At 47.5% G+C, this 25,355-nt stretch overlaps 1 long non-coding RNA gene across 1 annotated transcript in view; it reads left to right on the forward strand.

Moving 5' to 3' along the window:
• The first annotated feature begins 4,699 nt into the window (after positions 1 to 4,699).
• The window catches only part of LOC142768812 (uncharacterized), a 31,497-nt gene continuing 10,841 nt past the window's right edge, over positions 4,700 to 25,355 (forward strand). The window contains exons 1-2 of the long non-coding RNA XR_012885480.1: positions 4,700 to 5,263; positions 10,806 to 10,923. This is a non-coding gene — a long non-coding RNA (uncharacterized LOC142768812). The remainder of the gene's footprint in view (positions 5,264 to 10,805; positions 10,924 to 25,355) is intronic.

A 25,355-nucleotide genomic window follows, 5' to 3' on the forward strand; every position in this document is an offset into this window, starting at 1 on the left:
ACGCGTTATCCAAGGGTATTCTCGGTTGATGCGTTTCTTTTTATTCGGAATGAATGTGTCTTCGCAATATTTAACAGTGCTTTTAAAATGCGCCCAAAGTTCTTTTACGTCTGTAAGCTCAATGAATTCATGAAATTGTGTTTCCAGGAAACGTAGCACAGCAGGGTCATTTGCACGTGCGTAATCTTTAAAGTAAGTAGGTAGTGGCTTTTTGTATTTCTTCGCGCATGAAATAGGGCAGGTTAAGGTAATCGATTTGTGATCGGAAATGCCATTCTCGATGGACGCAGAAGAACCTTCTAATGTACTACTTACAAACGCTAGGTCAAGTAAAGACGATGACGTCGCAGTGATCCGAGTGTTATCAGTTACTAGTTGATTCAATGAAAACGCGAACGCTACGTCCAGTAGTAATTCTGAACTAGCAACGTCACGACCATCATGTGAACCATTGTTCCAATTTATTCCGGGAAGATTAAAATCCCAGTAAGGATAATTTTTGACCTAGAGTTAGTATGCTTTGAAAGATAATCATGAATCACTTCAATGTAGTCAGGTGCCGCATTTGGAGGCCGATATACCACTCCTACAATTATACTTTTATCATAATATGTTATTTTGCACCAGACGCTTTCGTGGTCGGGAATGCCATCGAGTTCAAAGGATTTGATATTTTTTTTAATTGCTACCGCTACGCCCCCGCCTCTTGACCCTCTATCTTTACGGAGCAGTCTGTATGAGGGAGGGACGACTTCCGAGTCACGTACTCCGGAGTGAAGCCAAGTCTCTGTTATTATTAGAACGTGAGGTTGGTAGGACGAAATTATGTTCTCTAGTTCATCAAACTTGTTTAGCACACTTCTGGCATTGAGGGAAACGATTCTAAGTGTTTTAGTACTGTGCTGTCAGTTCGAGTTTTTCTTATTTGTAGAAGTTTTATGCGTAGATGAAGTTGGTCGGTTGTTTCGTGGTGGACCCGCTATCTTCGATATATCTGTTCTAGCATTCTTTACTGGGTCCCAAGTATAAACTTTATCATTGACTTTCAGTTTATCGAACGACAGTTTGACTTTTGCTCCTTTGGCCCTTTCGTTAGCCGCAGAGTGCCATAAGTGCGCGCGCATATCCCTTACTCTTTTGGAAAAATCTTCGGAGACGGATAAGGGCGTACCCTTGAGTTTATAACAGCAAGATAAGATTTTGTTTTTTTCACTGTAGTCGAAGAGACGTAGGATGATTGGCCTTCCCTGGCTGGTTCTATGGTTGCCTATTCTATGAATTCTTTCGATGGTCTTTACTTCGATACCGAGTGTTTGTTTCAGAATGTCATCTTTTACTTTCTTTTCCAGTAAGATAGCATCTTCGTCAGACTCTTCCGTTACACCATAGATAATCAAGTTATTACGTCGGCTTCTGTTTTCTAAATCATCCAGTTTAAGTGCAAGACTTCCAATTTCACCTTTCATGGTGGCGTGCTTACTTTCATACTCGGCCAATTTTTCTTCGCAGTGTTTAAGTCGTTCCATATCATTTTCGATTTTAGTGAGCCTGGTTTCCATATTATCCACAGTTCGTTCAACCTTTTTCAAATTAGCCACTACTTCCTTTAACGTTTTATTTGTTTTAGTTTGTTCTTTGAGTATTTGTTTTAGAATGTTATTGTTGGGACGGGTGTCCGATTCCGAATCAGAATTCGGACCGGGATTTAGCTCAACATCACCCGATGTTAGTAACCGCAGCTTACACACATCATAGCAATCAGCAATCAGGGCAACAAGAAAGCGTGGACTTGGCAGCACCATCAGGGTTACATCATCGTCTATTAATGAGGTTACCGAGTAATTGTTACTAACCTGCACAACGAAAAGAGCAGGAATAAGCATCGGTCCCTGGTCGGTGCCACCAAGTCCACTGAAGTGTCTCGTGTCATGAGCCAGGCTTTTATACTGTTGGGCGCCTGCTTGCGTCGACGAGATCTCGTCCGTGGCGTGGTAGCTGCGCTGTAGAGGTGCGTAGAAGATCGCAGGCGCTTGCGCAGATTCGTTCCCTGTTGTTGTGTCATCGGTGATTACTGGCGTAGTTCCATTTGTGTGCAGATGCGTGACCAGCCCGGTAGAGAGGCCTTTAGGCCATAGCGCAATCTGCACAACGAAAAGAGCAGGAATAAGCATCGGTCCCTGGTCGGTGCCACCAAGTCCACTGAAGTGTCTCGTGTCATGAGCCAGGCTTTTATACTGTTGGGCGCCTGCTTGCGTCGACGAGATCTCGTCCGTGGCGTGGTAGCTGCGCTGTAGAGGTGCGTAGAAGATCGCAGGCGCTTGCGCAGATTCGTTCCCTGTTGTTGTGTCATCGGTGATTACTGGCGTAGTTTCATTTGTGTGCAGATGCGTGACCAGCCCGGTAGAGAGGCCTTTAGGCCATAGCGCAATCTGCACAACGAAAAGAGCAGGAATAAGCATCGGTCCCTGGTCGGTGCCACCAAGTCCACTGAAGTGTCTCGTGTCATGAGCCAGGCTTTTATACTGTTGGGCGCCTGCTTGCGTCGACGAGATCTCGTCCGTGGCGTGGTAGCTGCGCTGTAGAGGTGCGTAGAAGATCGCAGGCGCTTGCGCAGATTCGTTCCCTGTTGTTGTGTCATCGGTGATTACTGGCGTAGTTTCATTTGTGTGCAGATGCGTGACCAGCCCGGTAGAGAGGCCTTTAGGCCATAGCGCAATCTGCACAACGAAAAGAGCAGGAATAAGCATCGGTCCCTGGTCGGTGCCACCAAGTCCACTGAAGTGTCTCGTGTCATGAGCCAGGCTTTTATACTGTTGGGCGCCTGCTTGCGTCGACGAGATCTCGTCCGTGGCGTGGTAGCTGCGCTGTAGAGGTGCGTAGAAGATCGCAGGCGCTTGCGCAGATTCGTTCCCTGTTGTTGTGTCATCGGTGATTACTGGCGTAGTTCCATTTGTGTGCAGATGCGTGACCAGCCCGGTAGAGAGGCCTTTAGGCCATAGCGCAATCTGCACAACGAAAAGAGCAGGAATAAGCATCGGTCCCTGGTCGGTGCCACCAAGTCCACTGAAGTGTCTCGTGTCATGAGCCAGGCTTTTATACTGTTGGGCGCCTGCTTGCGTCGACGAGATCTCGTCCGTGGCGTGGTAGCTGCGCTGTAGAGGTGCGTAGAAGATCGCAGGCGCTTGCGCAGATTCGTTCCCTGTTGTTGTGTCATCGGTGATTACTGGCGTAGTTCCATTTGTGTGCAGATGCGTGACCAGCCCGGTAGAGAGGCCTTTAGGCCATAGCGCAATCTGCACAACGAAAAGAGCAGGAATAAGCATCGGTCCCTGGTCGGTGCCACCAAGTCCACTGAAGTGTCTCGTGTCATGAGCCAGGCTTTTATACTGTTGGGCGCCTGCTTGCGTCGACGAGATCTCGTCCGTGGCGTGGTAGCTGCGCTGTAGAGGTGCGTAGAAGATCGCAGGCGCTTGCGCAGATTCGTTCCCTGTTGTTGTGTCATCGGTGATTACTGGCGTAGTTCCATTTGTGTGCAGATGCGTGACCAGCCCGGTAGAGAGGCCTTTAGGCCATAGCGCAATCTGCACAACGAAAAGAGCAGGAATAAGCATCGGTCCCTGGTCGGTGCCACCAAGTTATGCTGTAAAGACCGTACGTGCCAAGAAAAAAAAAACCTAAGTGGGTAGCAGTGGGCGTTTATGGATTGGCGCTCCTGTAATGCGCCAGCCACAGCTTATTGACCCGCACGAATGCGTCGTAATGATACATTACGCGACTCCTCGACATGCATCCCGCTTTTCGGTGTTGAAAGGGTGGCAGCTGTGGGTCCAGCGTGTTGACCTAGCATATATATGAGCCCCCATAAAAGGTCATGCTTGCGCAAGAACACCGCCGTGAAACTACTGAAGTCTTACTCATTGTGAACTGAACGGCTTTGCGAAGGCTACGTGTTAGGCCACCTGATGTTTACTATCGTTTCACCCTTTTGTACTTCCAGGAGGGGGTGGAAGATGTTCACGTACATTAAGTGAGAAAAATTATTTGCATAATCTGAAAAGCTATATAGAATGACGTGTAGATAAAGCGTGGATCACACGACAACGTTGAAAGGTGCGTGTGTCTACCTGAATATTCCAAACGACGACGCGTTTCGACATACAACCTGTCGACAAGCTTCGATTCATGAAGAACGTTCTTATACCTGCGTCTCTGCACATGCGCAAAGGAACACGTGATAGATATTAGCCCTTAAACTTGTGGCGATTTCTCTGTACTGTACTTGCCCCGCCGCGGTGGTCTATTGGGTAAGGTACTCGGCTGCTGACCCGCAGGTCGCGGGATTGAATTGCGGCTGCGGTAGCTGCATTTGCGATGGAGGTGGAAATGTAGGTCCGCGCGCTCAGATCGGGGTACTTGTTAAAGGACCCCGTGTGATCGAAATTTCCGCAGCCTTTGAACTACGGCATCTCTCATAATCATTAGGGTTTTGGGATGTTAACCTTCAGATGATATGTGCTTTTTTTTTGCGCATGGTACTACATGCAGATAGATAAAAGTTGTTCGCAAAATACAGCGTACTGAACGTATACTGTGGTCGTTATTAAATCGTAGAGCCGCAAGCACGACGTTGTAGAGCGCGCGAGATGCTAGAATTTCTCGGCTGGGTGACGCCTTGCAGCTATTGCAGGCGCTAACATGATATGCCCAGGAACGTGCGTTACTTCGTCGACATGCTGGCATGCATTGGGAGCTTGAAAAACGTTAAGAGGTGCGGTTGTTCAAACGAAGATTTCAAAAGATAGCTCGTTTCGACAGATAACGCACGCCTTGCCAGGCGCGTGTTATCAGTCCAAACGCGTCATATTTCGGAATTGAGATGGCCGGCAGAGACTTGAGGTAGTGGTGTTCTTGAGTTAAACAAGCGCCCCTTTCAACGTTGTCGAAGGTCAGCGTGCCCATCAGGCCGCGCATGCTCCTGGGCACCCCACGCGAGTGCGCGCCACTACCGCAAGGTGTCGCCCCGCAGAGCAATTCCAGCCGCTCGCACGCTCTACGCTGACGCGTACTCGGCTGCAAACAAGTGTCCCACTTCAGATTCCGTCGCTTTTGCCAAGGCTTTCGGTTGCAAGCAGACGTAATAGTATGTAGATATCAACAGGTCAACCATCTTTGAAGACTGTGCTGTGACTACAAAGTAGGCTTCGCCGAAAGCTGGAGAACGGAGAAACGGAGCACGTGTGCAAATCAAGTGGACCTTTCGTGGGTGAGCGCTCAATCTAGAACGAAAGTGTGTCTGTGCGCTGGGTATGCCCAGGCTTTTTTCTTATCCTGTACATCATTTGAGACGTCATGCGTTGTTTGAGCAGGGATTCTTACGCTCAGCTCGGGCGAAATAAGCACGCCGGCAAGATAGAAGAAAAGTACGGGGGGGTGCCGGTCACACAGAGTCGAGCTGGTTAGTTTCAAACTTGTCGTCCGCCACGGTGGATCAGTGCATGGTTACGGTGCACGGCTACTGATCCGAAAGTCGCGCGTTCGATTCCCTGTCGGCGTTCGCGTTTTGAAGAGGTAAAAGTGGTAGAATCCCGCGTACTTTGCGGTGTCTGAGCACGTTAAAGAACGCTCGGGTGATAAAGACAGCGTTGCAAAGTTCAAAACACATGAAATCAGGCCCGGCACGAACGAACTGCATTCGAACAACCGATTTATTGAAAATAAACAGTTTTGTAACTCCGAGACCTCCCTTGTACTGATGAGGAATGAAAAATTGAATTGAATTCAAAATACTGAAAAGTGATAGGAAAATTTACGGCTCACCTGATGGTCAAAACTTCTAGAGCAAAACACTATGGTGTGCCTAACAATCAGTGGTTTTTTGGCGCGTGAAACCCTAGAGATTATTATTGTTACTGCTGTGTAGTACTAATGCAAACTTTCTGTTTATTGTACGGCTGGAAACCGGCGGGACATGTACACAGCGGCATAACCTGATTAACGTTGAAATTCAGTCCACATTTAACGTATTCTCTGCTCAACAACTTACGCACAAGCAGCAGTTGCTGAGTAGGCAATCGACGGCACTGCTTGCCTTATGTGCCGTTAAAGGGCCCCTAAACAAGACGTCAAAACACAACGGAGTAGTGCGTTGTTCGCTCTAGGCGCTTCTGGTTTTTTCGGCACGATTCACGGTGCTAGCAGTATGTTCACGTCACGTCACAACGATGTGAGCTCTCGATTGGCCCATTTATGATGGATGTGGATCGTCTTCGACATGCAGTCACACACCCGTTTTCGCTTGTCCCGCATGACTATGTGCGCAATGGGCTGTCTTCACGCTTTTTAGAGTCGAAGCTGTTTAATCTGTGGGCCATGCGTCCCCGATGTATGTAGTAGTAGTAGTAGTAGATAGCCACCTCTCGTTTAGTTCTTGAAATGCCCTCTGAATGGCGGTGTATACTTGTATATGATCAAAAGATGCGAGTGGGTGGTACTTGGAGTGTTCACTAGATGGATGGATGGACGGACGGATGCTCGGACAGACAGACAAGCAGATGTACGGGCGGACGCAAAGAGAGACAAGCAGACGAAAGGACAGACGCACAGACAGACAAGCAGACGCATGAATGAACGCACGGATGGACGGATGCATGGATGAACGCAGGGACGGACGCACGAAAGAACATGGGGACGAACAGATGGATGGACGCACGGATGGACTCACGGATGCTTCGCCCCACTCATCATTATTCACTCCCTAGATATGCAGCGATATTTCTTTCTTTTTACACAAACGCCGATAAATAAGTGCATAGCATCCATGTTCCCCTCCTCCCCGCCCCTGAAAAAAGGAAATCCTGGTAGTCTGAGCTCGTGATGCTGACACTCTGCACGTGTTTTGTGAAGATATGAAGTGATAAGTATATAATAGCGCTAGCATGAGGCTATATTGAAGGCGAGAAAGAAACCACCATTTTCTCGTCTTGACTTGGACTAGTGTACAGTAAAGTAGCCCTTACAGTAGCTAAAATCAGTTCGTTGTCTGACCTCTGTATCTCAGTGTCCCGTCTGTTTCACGCCTCCAAGAACGACGGGCGGGTTTTACGTGGTTAACTATGGTACGCGATCTTTTCTTCTAATTTCGCCCGTCCATCCTGACGTGGTGATCGCAGTGTCGCCTTAAGCGAAGCAAAGAAACGTTGCACGACGCGCGATGGAGCTTATCACTCAGGGCAGCAATGAACAGTGGTACGCACTGATCGCTCGCGGAAATACCCGAAGCCTGTGCCGTAATAGGAGTGCGTGCATTGTATAGCGTCTGCCACTGGGCTTATACTGCATGCAGTGTTAACTTCTTCTTAGACGTGACCTACGAACCCTTGGGCTATAGATTTGATGCGAAGTTACATCGATGGCCTTTGGCGCCATGAGCTAGGTGTTGATTCTATCGCGTTTGCTCACTTCTTACCTGTTATATTGTCTCGCTCTTCCTCATCGTCAGGTGGAGTGTAGACTGCATTGTACGCTGCTTGATACCTTTCCTGCGTTTCCCTCTCCACCTCTCCCCGTCTTTCGCTCCATCATTACCCGCGATTGCCTCCGATACGCCTCCGTTGTAATGATAGCTGGCACGTAACATGATGAATGCACAGCATGATCGCTTAGAGGGCGTCAAGACAGTGTAATCATGCCGTGATTAACATGTGCTAACGACGTTACTAAAGCGTGAATGTGCCTCCGTTCTTGAGTCGTGAAAGAAGCAACATGCGATGTACTGATAACACTTACGTTACATCACAAATTTCGCGTCCCGCTGTGGGGCTCTTACAGGGCTGTTTCAATGGCGTCAGTGGAAACCATCTAATAACAGCTTCCACGTGACATCACAAACGCAGAACATAGCTCTGACCTGACGGCTTAGATGACGCGATGGCAGCATATCACGTGGTGATCAACCTGCATCAGCGCTATGACGTCACAGGAGTGCTATTGGGCACTGGTAGCGATAAAATCAGCAAGCGATGTTCTGACTACAGTCACGTGGCATCAGAATGTTCGGGTTTTGCCACGTTGGTGCTCCATCATGTAACTTTACTAACGTCCATGCAAGTCATCTATATCAAGGGCCCGTTCGATCCACCTGAACCACTTCACGAGGTGCTGCACCTTGCCATTCGTTTCAGCGATGCAGCACTGGTGACCTCGGCACCATGTCATTGTTTTGAAAAGGTGCAGCACTGGCTCACAATTTTCCTGCACCTCCGATGCTCATGGTATTGGCTTGGTGCAGTCGTGCGCGCGTGTACTAGATGATGCAGCCTTTAGATGTAGCTGACATACCTTCTTTACAAACGCGGTGTTCCTGCCAAGGCGTTTGCGCCTTATAAACTATCCACATGTACTATTTTCTGTCGCTCAATGTTAGGCGAATGACGTAAATAATGTGAGCAGAAATAAATACTACAGCATGTCCGCACCTGATCAATAGTTTCTGGTGTCACACTGTGTCTGCCACACTGAATTTGCGCTGCGCAATTTATGATCTTCCCGAGCACCCCCGTGAAACCTTTCCGATTGCTTCAAGTGCATCGAATGGACCCAGATGTCTCTCTGTCGTATGAAAGACACGTCGTCTCTCAAAACGTATGCTGCATCCAGATTGAGCATTACCACGCTGCAAAGTTTGCTTGCCGCAAGTGACTTGCACTTTGAGGAAACAGTGCCAGCAAATTACCTAAACGTGCGACCTTAAAACATTCGTCGTATGTCCCTACCAAAAGACTAATACGAATTCATTCAACGACGGCACGTTTTATAGTCCGGTTCTGTCGAAGAAGGAATGCTGTACTTTAGACGCGATGTGGACGTAGGTTTTACGGCCAAGATAACGCAGAAGGGCAGCTCCGTTTGCATTAACAACTTTTTTTGCTTTTGTTGAGATGAAAATAAATCGCGGCGTTCTGCCCCGCCGCAGTGGTCTAGTGGCTAAGGTACTCGGCTGCTGACCCGCAGGTCGCGGGTTCGATTCCCGGCTGCGGCGGCTGCATTTCCGATGGAGGCGGAAATGTTGTAGGCCCGTGTACTCAGATTTGGGTGCACGTTAAAGAACCCCAGGTGGTCAAAATTTCCGGAGCCCTCCACTACGGCGTCTCTCATAATCATATAGTGGTTTTGGGGCGTTAAACCCCACAAATCAATCAAAATCGCGGCGTTCTCGCCGTTTACTGTCGACGGATAGTTCTTTTTACACCTTTCGATCAGGTCTTGTGGGCATTCAACTTCTGCGCTGCGTTTTGCATAGACGCAGTCCTGAGCAGATTCTTATCCAAACTCGTTATTTGCGAGAGGGAGCTACGTTATCTTTTGTCCGTAATTTCCCTCTCAAAGTGTGAAGGTCACTTGTTGCTGTAGTTCTTGTACACTAGGGCACTGCATTTTCGTTTCTCTCGGACATCGGTCGATCTTCCCGCGATTGTGACGTCAACTATTGTAGTAGTTGCTGCTGATGATGATGACGGTGATAATGTTGTTGGTGATGTTGTTGACTGTCGGTTTATATTCACTCGAGTTGCATACGTGCAAGCTTCTCGTACTTTCTCGCTGAGAAGGTCACCTATTTTCTCTTTTACTTAATGAATGCATTTATGAACAATGTGTCTACGTGTGGGACTAGCTACGCCATTTCCCTTACATTACTTTCAGCAAGCTGTCAACAAAACCCATAGGGTTTTTTATGCATGTGCCTCACATGACTAGAAGGCAAAAATCTTCTAGTCTTCTTCTTTTGTGTCGATGTATGAATGCGAAAAACTTTGATGTCTCACACTCGTGTCCGTTTCCTCGAACAGTGCCAGCTGTGGACCCTCTCCTTTGCAGTATCTCAGCAATCCCGTGATGGCACAGTGGCGCATAGATACAGTTGCACCGTTACAGCCGTGGCCTCTCCCTCTTGCACTATCTCTCGAATCACGTCATTGCGGAACGAGTGTCAGAAAATAGGAAACAAAGGCATAGTCATTCGAATGGCAACTGGCTTTTGCCCAACACACTATAGAGTTTACACAGTGTAGTTCAATTTTTTTAACCAGCCGAGACCTCCCATTGGGAGCTTTCAGCAACCCACATGGCTTTGCGATGCCTCCGTGATCAGCGCGCCTTTAACCAAGCAATGACATCATGTGACAACGACACCACAGAGTGTGTTAAAATTAACTATAGAGGTGACTCTGGCGCTGCGATCGTTCAGCGACCTTGGGAATGAGGCGTAGTACACAGATTTGCCCAGTATTCGTAGTTACGGGCTGCGAATCGCACTTGTGGCTTTGTTTACAGCTGTGTTTTAGCTTTGTTTTGAATGAAACAACAAACTGTCTTCGACTTCGTGACCCGATTTGAATTTGTGAGCCCTATAAGATTACCGTAGTGAAGCGCAACTGCTGAACGTTTGTCGATGTTAGTTTCGTGACAAAATTACTTGAAGCCACGCGAACCCAAACATAGCTGAAGTACGGACATTAGGCAAATGCGTGTACTGCCCATGATTCCCATGCTCGCTAAAGTGAAGTGCATTGCAGCTCCCGTAGACACTACTAGCGTTAAAGTGACGTCGCGTTATGCAGAACAATGACAACGTCACAAATGTCAGTGATATTTGACGTAACGGTGACATCGTCACGGGATTTTTTTATTGATATCGCTCGTGTTGAATGTTCGCACTTGATGAGGCAAGGATGACTCGAACGCGACAGTTTTCTTTTGCTTCTTCTTCTTAGTCAATTGAACTTATTTTTATTTGCACCTAAATCTAGGCACATGGGCCTCGAGAATTCTTCCTTCTTCATGTGGGCGCCGCAGTCGGGACTCGATCCCACGACCTCAAGTCCTGGCAAGCAATCAAGCACTGCTACTACTGGATCACCGCGTCCGGTAAGAACTACGAGTACCTCGTTCACCTTTTCTACAATACTTTTCGTGGCCTGTTACGTCAGAAATTCGCAGTATAGACCAATCGGAGCTGACGAAACATTGGCTGATCTCAACTTTAGTCTCTTTTTTCTTTTTATATCTGAAGTAAAATGCAAACTACTGAAGTATTCCTTGCTGCTATACCTTACGAAAAAGTTCAAGGCCTCATCACATAATAAACGCGTGCAACGTGGTGTACGTAAAATGTATCCGTGGCGAAATGCAGTCTTTTGCAAGGAAAGCTAGCCATCTGCCACCACGGACAGACTGTTCTAAGGCAGCTGTTCGTGCTCCTTCGTGGAAAACGCTTCGCTTGATGGATGGCTGCGTCCAAGAGAATCAAAGATATTTCTCTTTTCTCGGTAAACGTCAGACATAAGCCCGAACCCATCCGGAGCTGTGTAACAAACGAACGACCCTGGCGTAGTTACTCTTACCTTACGAGCCACTTCAGCGAGCTAATTTTTTTTGCACGAATTTACAAAGTATAAGTTCTCATCTCAACCACACGCGAAGTTCATTTTGGCTTTACAGACTCTTCGAATGAGTGGTGTTAGGCTAAAAACGGTGCGGTTTACTTGATCTAGAATACCACTCAGTTAGCGCTAAACTTGTTTATTGGCTGTCACTTGACGGATGTGATCTTTTCGTTTGCGCTTCGCTGAGCTAAAGGGAACAGTTATCTGCTGTTTTCATCAATATTTTTTTATCATTTTCAATCCACAGCTTTGATTTTTCAGCTGAGCACTGAAATAGCAACTTGCTTTTACCTTAACCATTTGTGCGTATTCTCGGAAGCTACCGCACCAATGTCCGAAAAAAATGGCCCCGTAGCTGCATATTGTCGTAGCACTGCAAATGTCGTTGAAAGAGTCGATTCTTGCGTGTGGAGAGAGTGAACAAAACGTTTATTTCGTGGATTGTAAAATCGGTGGATTCTATTCTGGAAGCGCTGCGTTAGAGAGTCTCGATCCGTGCAGCGATGGCGAACGAGCTCATCGAGGCACGTGAGACACGAGCGCTATCTGGCAGTTATCTTCGAAAACGAAGGAACGCGTGCGCGCCCACGGAGAAAGATGCGCGCATGTCTCGAAGCGATAAGGTGTGGAACGCAGAACGACGGGCAGGTGCCACCACCGTGTCGTCTTAGCCAAGCGTTGAAAACACTTGCCTTCTTGAGCATCGCGTTGCACTGTTAGCGCAGCGTGATAAACGCTACGGTTCTTAGAATTACTTATGTGTGCTTTCTCTAGTAAAAAGACACAAATAACAAATAGCTGTGCTGTTATGGTTTCAAACATGAGCAAAATTGCTTTTTAATTGACAATGCACAAGTATGAACGCTGAAACTTGAGCAGTATTGTTGGGCGCTGCGGATTAGGTTGGCCGTTTGGGGTATCGTCTGGTGCCGTATGCTGTATCATTACGGCGGACAAACATAGAAATGTACAGACAGACAGACCAAAACTTTGGCTAGGAAGATCCCCAAGAAAGACGATCGTTTTCAAAAAAACATCTCGCTCTCTCTCTCTCTCTCGCGTAACGCAGATGGTGCTTTAATGCTACATTTGCTACGAACCAGTACTTTACGTTGTCGGAGAATGAATCGTGTGTGTAAAAGAAAATTGCGACAATCTTAAAATGTCCCGAAGAAAAAACAAAGTTTGGCTAGTCGGTTTATCATCCTTAGAGATAAATCACAACTTCTCCCTCTCAACCCTTCATTGTCCTTTTTGCCAAGAATCCAACGTATGCCTTTAGAGGTAGTGTTTACGTTGTTATTACAGAAAAGGGTGGGTACTTGGGCTGGTTGGTATTGCGTTTTTGAAAGAAATATACATTTTAAGTTCGCAGGGAATGTTTCAGAAGGAAGAACTTAGAGTAGAGCGATAGGACAGAGCGCACACTTACAACCAATTTTATTGCACAGATGACGGGAAAATATATATATATGCAGTCAAGATAGAATATATACACAGTTATTACAGTCATAGCTATGACGCCGGGTCAAATTTTCCCGACTGTCTTAAAAATGTATTGCGTACGCTCATGCACTTCTCAACTGAACGAACGCTAGCCGCATGCTCATTGGCTCTACGTTAAGTTCCGATGAAGCAGCCCCACAAACCTCTCTCTCTCCCACCTCTCCCTTTTTTTCTTTTTTTGGTAGAGATTATGGGTATGCTACCTCACAAATCACGGTGTGAATAAGTGGTGCTCCATTGCATGCATAGTGACGAGCGTCCCCTTTGTAAGCTCCGCGACATAAAATTGACGGGAATATAATTTGTTTCATCATTCCAGCAGTTCATTGAGAGTGGACACTGCCACAGTTTTAACAACGTGCAGCCAATGTCGGGAAACGCTACCCAAGACAGCTCTACATCAGCCAATACTAGCGAAAGTTCGTAACCATTACAGAGCTTCGCATTAGAAACAATAATGGTAATATGACTGTACAAATAAAAGCTCCTTCAACGAACACACGCAAGTGCTACTGGTGTTCATATTGTTTATGCTAACAATTCGCTTTAAAATATAATATACGAACGGTATACGCGAGGTCACGCCAACGACAATGATCCGCTTTACAATACGAATTAAATGTACGAGAAGCATGCCTGCTTTACGGAAGAAAGAACAGGCCGAACGTGAAGTAGGCACATGTTTTCTGTTTGGTAGACTCTACACAGAGGCTCTAAAAGGCAGCAAACACGCGAGGGAGATACAGGAGGTCAGGTGGGCAGATGAGATAAAAAAGTTTGCAGATAAAACTAGACAACAGCAGGAAGCATAAGACCATGTTGATTGACGGAACATGTGAGAGGCAGTGTGCGTGGTCAGGCTAACGATGGTGGTGATGATGGTGGTAATGACACAGATGCAAGTTTTTTTCATGGTAAGAAGGGAGTTTAGGGGTGTATAACTGCACTCGGTGGAAGCAATTACTAGGCACGTACGAACCGGAGGGCGGAGGTAGGGTTTAAATAATGGCACTGCGACACTATTGCAGATCCCTAATTATTAAAACGTAACAGCTTTGCCACAGAGACGAAGTAATGAATGCTATATCAACGAATTAGAATGTCGCGTGAACAATGGCAAGCAGATGACAACGCGCCTCGCATTGCATACGCACATATGACGCACGAAACGTACTCACAGGTACAGATGAACGTGAATAAGTGTCTCATTTGTTACTTCGCTCTGTCTGAAAAGCGTGCCCTTTTCGCAAACGGAAACTGTGTGGCGAGGGCGAGTGCAGGGACCTTTATGCGCCCGGTAACTACAACAGAATCGTTGCGGTGAAAGCCCAAGGCGATTATCCCCACCGCGAGATAAGCGCAGGCACGCGTGAGCGTCTAACCTCTCCTCCTCCGCGGGGCAATGCACGCGTGCCAGTAACGCATCAGCGCGCGCCACCACGTCGTGACGATTTGGCAACGCGCGCTCATTGCGCCGTCTCGCTGGTAATGCTGAAAAGACGATACTTCCCCCGATTTTGCCATTTTAAGCGGCAAATGGTAGGTGTAAATAGCTTGCTGTTTCACCAGTGAAGGAGATGCTCCTTCGTGGCTCAGCGGCTAACATCACGCACTCACAAGCAAGAGGTCGGACATTCGATTCCGAAAGCTGGTCTATTTCTCTAGATTAATTTAAAGGCGAAGTTCTTCTTAGTGTAGGCTTGTGCTGCGTCAGGCGTAACCAGCAGTACCAGACATACAGGCAAACAGACACAAATACGGATGGACCGACAGATGGACGCATGGATGGACAGATGGACGGAAACATGGACGGAAGCGCGGACGCAAGCGCGGACGGAAGCGCGGACGGAAGCGCGGACGGAAGCAAGGACAGAAGCATGGACGGAAGCACGGACACACAGACGGATGCATGGACACACAGGTGGACACATTGATGGAAAGACGGACGGACAGACACAGACACACGGACGTTTCGCCCCTCCCGTCATCATTCACTCTGTGGATATGCTGTGCTTTTTGTCTTGCTTTTTTAAATATAGAGACACGTATAAATAAATATACGTAGAATGCCGGCGGAAAAATCCAGCAGAGAGGGTCCATAATTGTTATGGCAATAAATATGTTTTCACAGATGCCGACATATCACCTAGAATATTCAAAGCGTGCTCCAATCGGGCATCCCGCCGCCTTTGGTCGGCTCATTTGAAACTTGGTTCTCTATTTCTGAGCCACATGCTTTTTAGACGGCCGTGTAGGAACTTTAATGTGCTCGTTCTTCTCCGCGAAGCATTGTGTATGCCGCCTGCTGAGCAAGGTTTTTTTTTACCTTGCGTTTTTATCTGTTCGGAGCTCGTAAAAACGAAAGTTCTATTGTACATGCAACTCGTACACAAACAAATCAAATAGCAGATTTCGCAGATGATCCCAAAAATGTTGATTTATCTCTGTATATTTGAATGCGCGCGCAAGAAAAGCAAGCAGTAAAGTGAAAATAATTACTCATATTTGGGATATTTCACATCCTTCATCTCTTCCACCCCACACTATATCCCTCATACGGCCCCTATCGTGGAGCGAAGCCCATGGTGTATCACTGCACTTGGGAATGTTCACAGCCAACGGGTTACCTCCATATTTCTCCACCCTCACATTCCTCCTTGGAGACTGCCTCGACCAGCTAATTGCCGTAAAAGCAGCGTGGGCTGATCCAGCGAGCAAGTGGCATGGCGCGAGCCAATGAGGCCCCGAACTAAGGGCTCCATCCAAGGAGAACTATCTTTTCGGCCTGATTTGAAAAAGTTTCTCTCTCTCTCTCTAACACACACGGATGCATTTATACTAGAGTGGGAGCTATATTAGTACAGGACAACTGAAAACTCCAGTCCCAGCGTTCTTAGTGGCCTTGCTCTAGCTGTCTCTTTTTTACTCTAAAGATAAGTGTTTACCATCGCATTAAGACAACCTATTCGCTTTGTTTTTCGAGCTGCTCATCGAGGAGATTTCACACAATGAGGAGCATGTTCTGGTGTGTAGAACAAATTCGTATAATTTAGGGTGATATTTGCACTGTTTAGAAAAAAAAAGTATATACAGTATGTACAGATCACAAAGGCTTCATACCATTCCAGTAACAGGGCACACACACTTCGGCACATCTATGTATCACGACTAACATCACTACGTTACAGTGAAGACATTTGCTCTAATATACATGACAATGTTGGCACACATGTACACAAGAACTCAATGCGATATCATGATACAATGGTATAACGATAGAATAGATGCAATGAAACACGATTTGTAACAAATGAAATCATATATTTGTGTGTTTAGACAATATGGTTAACGATTTAGAGTACTCGGTACTCTACTATGGGAGAGCTGAAAGCCGTCCCTGATTTGCACTCTACAGAAAGTTTGATAGATATTCACTGAATAAAAAGGCAAACGAAGAATAAATGTCATGAATATTAAGCGAGGACGTACTTTTTTGACTACCTAGTTACGCAAAGTACGTATAACATGAGCGCGAAAACATCTTGAACACTATCTTGACGTAAAAAATACAAGCAACAAAGTTTCCACCAGCTGATGAAAGCCTTTAGCAAAATACGTAGCACCTGCAAGGGCATCAAATCATTGCGTTATTGTTCTGCCTGTGAATAGGACTCGGGCTGACGCCAGCTACGTAGCGGCAATTTCAGATGACAAGCCACTCTTCTGCGCCATCCGCCACAAATGCCCCTTTGTGGTGCAGCATGGGTTTTCGTACTGGCATCAGCGTTCTGTATCTGACCATGTTTTATGCCACCAAAACACATTTATGTGAAGTCGGTAAGATTCACATGTGATATTGTCGCGATAAAACTGAAAAACCCGCACAGTCATGAATGCACGTCACGTTCTTATCTCTAAATGAACCATGGTACCGAATTTTCCATCGCAATATATGTTACGTGGGTTAATCATTGAATTTTTACAAAGAAGCTGGAGAAATTTCAGCGCATTTGGTTGAGCGTTTCCTACAGTATTTAATAATCTTGTAAGTAAGTGAAAGGCCTACGAGTCGGGCAACACCGGTGCCCTCGCAAGCCTGAACATCACAAACTGCTTGCTGTGTGAGTGGATGCATTCCAACCAACTACGCCGCGCCGTGGTCAGCTGCGCATGCAATCAAGCCGTTTCAGTTTTCCTCAGCTTGACATTGAAATTCAACTATTCGGAGCGGATGAAGTATTTGTAAAACATGAACGGCACATGACGTTATACACGCCATAGCAAAATTGCGGTAGACGGGGTTTATAGACGATAAATCTTGGGCGTTATTTTGAAGAGAAAAAATTGGCTCCGTATCTGCATGTTACACTGCGAATGTCGTCGAAAAACGATAGTGTTGCCTCTGAAGAGGGTGAACAGAACGTTTATTTGATGTTCTTTGCAAGAAAATCGGTGAATGGTATTCTGGAGAGAGAGAGAATAAACTTTATTGGATTCCAGCATGCGGGATTCCCTCCGGCCGCGCAGGGCGTGGGGTTCACCCTATCTCACGTTACACTAGAAGTCCTAATGTCATGCGGGCCTAGACCTCAAGGCCTTCGTGCCCCGTCGCCGCTCGGGTTACTGAGGGTGTCCCCCTTTCGCCTTTGCAGCGCCAGTGCGACCTCGAGCTGCCGGACGGCCCTTCGCTGGTCTTCTGGGTCCGTAGACCCCACACGCTGTTCTACTTGCGGCGGTAACACCGGACCGTCCGCGCTGTCTGCGTCACATCCCCAGAGTATGTGAGCCAGGGTGGCTCTCGCGCTCGCGCACACACTGCACATTTCACTCACGTAGAGTTCGGGGCACACGTGTCGCGCTAGCGATGGGGTCAGCACAGTCTCGGTTTGGAGCTGGCGCAACCTCACCGCCTCCCACCGGGTAAGATCCCTGTGCGGAGGCGGGAAGCCACGCCGTTGCTCCCTGTACCACGCGAGGATGTCGCCGTAATCGAGCAGCTGCTCCTCGCCTTCTTCTTTGGTCGCCGTCGTGGTATTCTGGAGTCGCTGCGTTAGTGCCTCGAGCGTGCAGTGGAGGTGAACGAGCGCATCAAGTGACGTCATTCGTGAAACATGAGCGCTATCTGGCAGTTATCTTGCAAAACTAAGTCCGCACGCCCTGCGCGCCTGTCTCGGAGGTGATAAGGTGTAAAATGCAAGGCGACGGGTAGGTGCCACCACCGTGTCATCCTAGCAAAGCGTTTGAAACGCTTGCCTTTTCGTGGAAGCGTTGGATGGTCAGCGCAGCATGATGAACGCTACGGTCCTTAGCATTACCTACGTATGCCTTTTCTAGTGAAAGACACACATACAGAATATTGACGTGTTCTTATGGTGTCTAAGATATGCGCAATAATTGGTTTTAATTTGACAATCGCACAAGTATGAACGCTGAATCTTGAGCAATATTGGTGGGTGCTGCGGATGGGGTCGGCAGTTTGGGGTGTCGTCTAGTGCCTTTTAGGGTACCGTTAAGGGACACAGACAGACAGACACAGACAGACAGACACAGACAGACAGACACAGACAGACAGACAGACAGACAGACAGACAGACAGACAGACAGACAGACAGACAGACAGACAGACAGACAGACAGACCAAAATTTTTGCATCGAAGGTCCCCAAGAAAGACTATCGTCTCTAATATTTTTACAAATAATTATAACAGCGCAGCTTTTAAACATCGTGGTAAAACCTCGGGCGTCGGCAAAAAACCCTTCGTGCCATCACTTATCACACGCCGCTGCTTATCAGCCGCTCTGACGGAGACAGTCAGCGCAGATGCCGCACGAGCAGCTGATTACGAGTGACCAAAGGCCCGCTTTTCCACCAGGGGTGCCACAGCCAGCATTCCACGTTAGTTCTGGCGCCGCAGTGTTGCACATTTTGCATGGTCTGCGACAGGCTGTGGTTCCACCAGGTTCAGTTCTACTTTGTCTATTCCAAGGAAAGATTGTGGTCGTAAGAAAAATCAACTTCGCTGTTTCTTTAGCTTTACACGGCTGGTTGAAACCTGTTTTTGTTTTCATAGATGTCTAGGCTTACTAGACCATCTGCTCCTAGTTTCTCGCTGAAAAACCACCAATTATTGAGTGGCTGTCTCATGACCACCTCAAGCCGTCCAATCACGTACGACCCAATCCTCCCCCTCCCCCTCCTTTATTTCGGAAGGGCCAAAGCACGAAGGAACACGAGTTACTAGATTAATTACAGAATCTCATCGTCACTACTGGTGAGAAGACAAATGGTCGCAGAAAAAGGGCACTCTTCTGAAGATGCAATATGTTAACGATAACCTCTCGACATCTCAGTAACGTCATCATTCACGTACCCGGGTGCAGCCCTTCCTTAGCAGCTTCCGTTCGCAAGCTGTAGTTGCGGGAAAGAACATGCAAATTACTTGTCGGGAACCTGCCCCAAAGGGGGCGAGAAAAATGCAAAAAAAAAGTGAGTAAGAAGCGTGTACGCTCTCATATGACAACTCTGGGTGCGAGTTCGAATCGTATAGGCCGTGAAACCTGCAAAGTGGTGGCGCATACAGCGAGTGAATTTCTCTCCAGTAGGCAAAGAAAATAGATGATTCAACTGGGCGCGGTTCATTGCTTTCCCGCTGTGTTAGTTATTGAATACCTGCCCACAAAAAGGTTGCCGACTGCCGCGTACGCACGTGTCAAATGAAGCCGCAGCCAAAACAGAGGTCGAGCCACCTCGTAGGCCGCATTGCGGGTCTTATTGGTAGCTGTGGCACGATAGGCTGCACCCCCTTTTTGTCGCATGCATATTTCGGCGTGAACCGCGAGAAAGGCGTGTACGTAGTCGGTAGCGCAGTCGACTCGGAGTACTGCTTTATGATGAGGAGTGGAGGGGGTCGTAGGGATAAATTATTCAGGGTGTTTTCCCGCCATTCATCATTTCGAGACGTCCGTGGGGTGTGCTGGGTGTGAAAGGCCGGTACGTGAGTTCGCGAATGTGTTCGCAGTAGAGAGAGAAGGATTGAGTTCCCTACGATGCACGCAGACAATCACCGGCTACCGTAGAAGTCTGTACTTTCTGACTGTGTATGTCTGTGCGTAGTGAGGGGGGGGGGGGTATTTTTGTTCTAAAGCTGCTATGTTGACAGCTATCGATACGCATATGCACTTCATGCAACACGACTGCATTTCTGCGTGGGGATATTCGTTTGTCGCGTGGGCGCCTTGGGCGATGATGGCATCTTCCCGTGCTTACGAAAACTTCGATGGAGCTAGAGGCGGGACACCAGAAGAGAATAATACGTGATGAACGCAGACTATCAGTCCTAATTTGATTGTAGAGCACAGAGAGACTGACGTGCGCTCGGTAACGATTTGTCTTGTCTTGTCTCCTAGGAGATCTTGGCTCATACCCACATGGGGGATTGGCCACGCTGTACCTCATAATAGATCATTTTTTACAACGCTTGCTAAAAAATAAATAAAGAGAAATTAGATAGGAACAATAATAATGTTCCTTTGAAAAAACGTGAAAAAATTGCAGAAGAATGCGATAAACCAGAATATATAAAACAAATTAAAAAGAATGAGGAAGGGGGAGAAAGAATTGGATATATCTGGCAGTACCACTAGCAGCGTATCCTTCCGGTTGCCTGAATGAATTTATGTAGCGCTGACAGAATAGCACTGCGGCCCACACCCAACTGACTGGCTCCAAACGATAATAGGGTGGATGTATTGACTGGCAACCCGAGCATACCAATCGGTCTTTCAAGAATTATTCGGCGCAGTGAGGCGAAGCGGCGGCATGTGAGAAGAAAGTGATCTATTGTTTCCGGTTCATTGCAAACTACACATAGGTTAGTTAATGAAAATCCTGATTTGTTGAGATAAAAATTTAACAGAGGAACTCTGCAGCGAAAGCTTGTGAGGGTCACCTCACATTGACGGGAAAGGCATTTTGCGGTGTTTCATGTGAATTGCAAGTGCCGAAATTCTTCAGATTGTAGAAGCGACGTTTCGTTGATTTTTAAGATTAACAGGCGTTTGAATCGTTCGGCAGTAATAAAAGGAAACTGTAGAGCTACTAGCACCACCGGGAAATTTAAAGATGCCGAAGCGAGCGAATCAGCAATTTCATTTTGTTCAATTCCAGCATGCCCGGGGACCCAAATAAACCGAACTTCTGATAGGCTATGCGGTACGAGAGACCAAAATATCCTGAGAAGAGGAGACTTCTTTGCGGACGTTAGATGTGTACATACAGACAAAGCATCCGAAATAATAATAGCTTTTGATTGCTGATAATTTAGTTTTCGAAGAGCCAATGTAATAGCCAGGAATTCTGCGAGATAAATTGGTGTGAAGTCAGGCAATCGGAGCGCAAAAGAACAATTAAGCTTTTATTGATGGAGCGCCACTTCTTCATTCTTCTATTCAAGCGACTCTGACCCAGCACGCGCGCATGCACACTGCGCTGCCGCATCCTATTCAGCTTTTATCACACTCCCACGGCCGCATTGCTTCAGAGCGCCACCAGGAGGTAAAGTCACTGTACGGTACGTCAGGCTTGCTGACTGTCCGGCAGTTGCATCAGGAAGAAACGCGCGGTACCGTCTTTACTCGGGAATGCCTTAATGACACGACCTATCTTCCACGTGGGAGGCAGTGCATTTCAACCCACCAAGACAAGGTCTCCAGGTTTTGCGCTATGAGACGGCGTAGGACTTTTGCATTGCGAGCATGCACAACCTGAAGATATTCCTTCTTTCGCCGCTTCCACAAATTCAGCAGTTAATGTGCCTGATGACGCGCTTGTTTCTAAGGTCGGAAGCATCGACAAAGGTAGGAAGATATTTACGTTTTGTGAGATTACTGTTGACTATCAAGTAAGAAATTGTCAGAGCGTCTATCGATATGATCTCTGAGAAAATGAGAGGACGACCTTTAACTGACGCTTCAACTTGCTGAGCTTAATTGCACCGTACAGCAGGTGTTCGTGCATTGCGTCAAGGAAGAACTGGGTGAACCGGTGATCAGCATGAAGCAATACCACATGCTGCTTGTCGTCGGTGCCGTCAAAGAGCTGAAGTCTGCCTCTTACACGAAGTAGTACATTACGGTCGAGAAATCGATCTGACGCCAATAATCTGGATGACTTCGAATCTCGTGGTACTTTTTCCAAAAATATAAATTCGCTTGCGAATGTCGTGTATTCGACGAACTTCAAACCTCCGACGAGGCGTTACGGTAGTCTCATGATCCAAGTGGGGCGTATAGGCTCACAGGGGCACAGTATATCACCATGGTGGTAGGGATGGTTGATGTCACTTCCATGGTCGCCCTTTAATAGCATCTGTTGAGTGAATGAGCGAAATCTTCGAAGGTCATTGAGAATGATTCTGCGACCCCGAAGAACCGGTACACCACAGTGCTTTGTGCGTCAATCCACTGGTGGCTTCGGGAGGGTTGGTGATACCTATCGCATCGAGTCGCCACGTCTCTGTCAGGTCAGCCATGCATCATATGGCTTGGCTATGGCGCTCACACGAAAGTAATAAAGCCGATGTGCTGTTCTTGTGATGCGAGCCGTTAGCGGTGTCTACTGGGTAGATGCCTTGAAACACACAACCAAAGATCGTTTCAACGGCGCATAGGTCTTTACTCAGGCGTTCGATTCTCCCAGTCACTGTACGCCAATAGTTGTCCGATCCGATGATGACAATGATTATTTGACTTGGTTGACTCCTGGCCGCTGTTCATCGGCTCCAAGCATCTTGTGGTCGCGCAACTGCACCAGCGGAATTTTCCCGAGAGTTGGCGTGTTCACGGTACAGAATTCTGGCACTTCCACAGCATCCACCATGATTTTGCATGCATCGAAACGACCCTACAGCTTGAGTTGCACGGCCCCGCCACGGTGGTCTAGTGGCTAAGTTACTTGGCTGCTCAGCCGGTCTGAGAACTGGCTAACCTCCCTGTCCTTCCTCATTTATTCCTCCTCCTCCTCCTTACTTGGCTGCTGACCCGCACGTTGCGGGATCGAATCTTGGCTGCGGCGGCTGCATTTCCGATGGAGGCGGAAATGATGTAGGACCGTGTGCTCAGATTTGAGGGCATTAAAGAACCCCAGGTGTTCAACATTTCCGGAGCCCTCCACTACGGCGTCTCTCATAATCATATGGTGGTTTTGGGACGTTAAACCCCACATATCAATCAAAGCTTGAGTTGCATGGTTCGGTATTGGTAGTTGCGGGAACGTTTGGAACTGCCAAACATTAGCAGAGACAGGTCTTCTGTGCCGATGGAAGGTAGACCGAGTCTCGTGAACACGTCGCGTCGTATAAGTGTCCTTTGGCTGCCAGTGTCAAGCAATATACAAGCTAGCACAACATTGTGCCTTCCCAATGCCCATACTGTAGCCATTTGCATGCGAGCCGCCAGTGATGGATACGTAATACTGTATGAGGCAGCTGTGTTGATCACTGGCACGCTGTCGGTTTTCGTTTGGTCGTTGATGTCCGCATCCGTGCGACTTGCTGGTTTCCATATCTTGCAAAGAATGCTGAGATTATGCTTCACGCAGTGCTTTCACTTAAGCTACGCTGTGTTGCAGCACTGTCGTGCGACGTGTCTTTTTCTGTTACACTTGAAGCAGCAGTTTTTCTCGATTAGCCACATCTGATTCTCGTCGGCTGTCATGGTAGTCTATTTCTTTACGGTGTGTTCACTGTGGGCGCATTGAACGCAGCAGGCGTGCCCGTTCATTGAGATCCTGCGGCCAGCGCTAATGCTGATGGTACCGGCGACTCAAAGTGAAGATCACTTCTCTGGTGTCCCATAGGGCTGGGTTTTCGTAGGCACCTCGAACGAGAGCTCTCTTCTCTGCTCTCGATTGGAGTCCGAAGAAACTGCATCACGTCGCGCCCCTTTTATTGACTTGACCATAAAGTAGCCCCATAGTTCACCTCAACATCTTTCATGCTTCGAAAGTACAGAACAGCGATGTCTTCTGGTAGCGATCGCAAGAAAACACACCGAACTGTGACCACGTACTCCGACGCTTGAACTCCAAGGCTCTCCAGGCAGCCGGTGCAAAAGCGTATTTCTTCGTATAGTTCGCGCAGCTTCGATGTGTTGCATCAACTGTCCACAGTCGCGATGGCAAGCAAGCTGTCGATGCGCTCGTCTACGTGGGCTGTATGGCGGCCAAACCTCTCTTGGAGCACCTTGACAGCTACCCCGTAGTTCGCTTGCTCCAGTCGAACACCTTCGATCGCATTTTTTTTCTGGTCCTGTTTCACACGACCTCAAATAAGCAAACTTATCAATGTCCAAAACATGACTTCTTTGCGCAAACACGTACACGGACACAAGAAAAAGAGGCAAACAACACGGGCGCAAACTCATAACTGGTTTATTTTGAACAACGAACTGTACTTACATCTTCACGTATCCCCCACGCCCCCCCCCATCGGTGGATCCAGGAACAAACGAGATAACCTAAAGAACGCTTATTCAGCGCTACGTCATGATAAGAACCACAAAACGACAAAAATTGAAGAGTTCACGCATCTGCAGACGGATTGTTGCACGTGCCTTTCAAAAATTCAAATTCTTTATCGGACAAGGTGACGGAAGCTTGGCTAACACATTTTTCTCCCATGTTTCTAATATGGAATGCTTCAATCAACTCCCTGTTAATTTTTCTCTTGTGAGTTGACAGAATCTTTGTGTCTGTGAAAATTGGTACGCACCCACAAGACTTGCAGTGATCCACCAGATGTGTTCGTCCTGAACTACGTAATGCCGAGTCATGCTCCCTCAACCGTGTGTTTACACACCTTCAAGATCACCCGACATACGATCTGCCACAGCTGAACGGAACCTGGTATACCACTGCTGTTCTGCAAGACCGGTATTGTTGGCTGTGTTTCATCTGGCAGCTGTTCTTACGTGTTTGCGCAAAGAAGTCATGAATGAGTACCAACTCGCCCAACTTTCAGTACTGTTGTTACAATGTCCAAAAGCTCGTGATTGTTGTGGACCGTGGCCTCAAAAGCCCTGCCACTCGCGAAGTTCCCCAGAAAAAAACGGGTACCTGTAACTTCGGTAGGGCAACTCGCAGCGGCAATAGGGAACTTCCTTGAGCGGAGACTTCTTGGGGCTGGCTGCGGTAGTGACGACAGGTGCATTGCTGTCAGTGGGTCTTGAAATTGAGTTAAGGTTGTAGCGCACACGGCTCATAATGTTGTAGATCTTGTCACGATATTCGAGAGCTGCCGTCAATTCCTCGTCATACTCGGCGTCGCCGATTATGAGGTCAGCAATCTTTTCGTTGAAATCTGCAAGTGTCGTGTCTTTGCCTTGGAGGTCATTCAAGGTGACTTGCAGATC

The sequence above is a fragment of the Rhipicephalus microplus genome, chromosome 8 (assembly GCF_043290135.1).
Source record: "Rhipicephalus microplus isolate Deutch F79 chromosome 8, USDA_Rmic, whole genome shotgun sequence".
In the NCBI taxonomy this organism is placed as follows: Eukaryota; Metazoa; Arthropoda; class Arachnida; order Ixodida; family Ixodidae; genus Rhipicephalus; species Rhipicephalus microplus.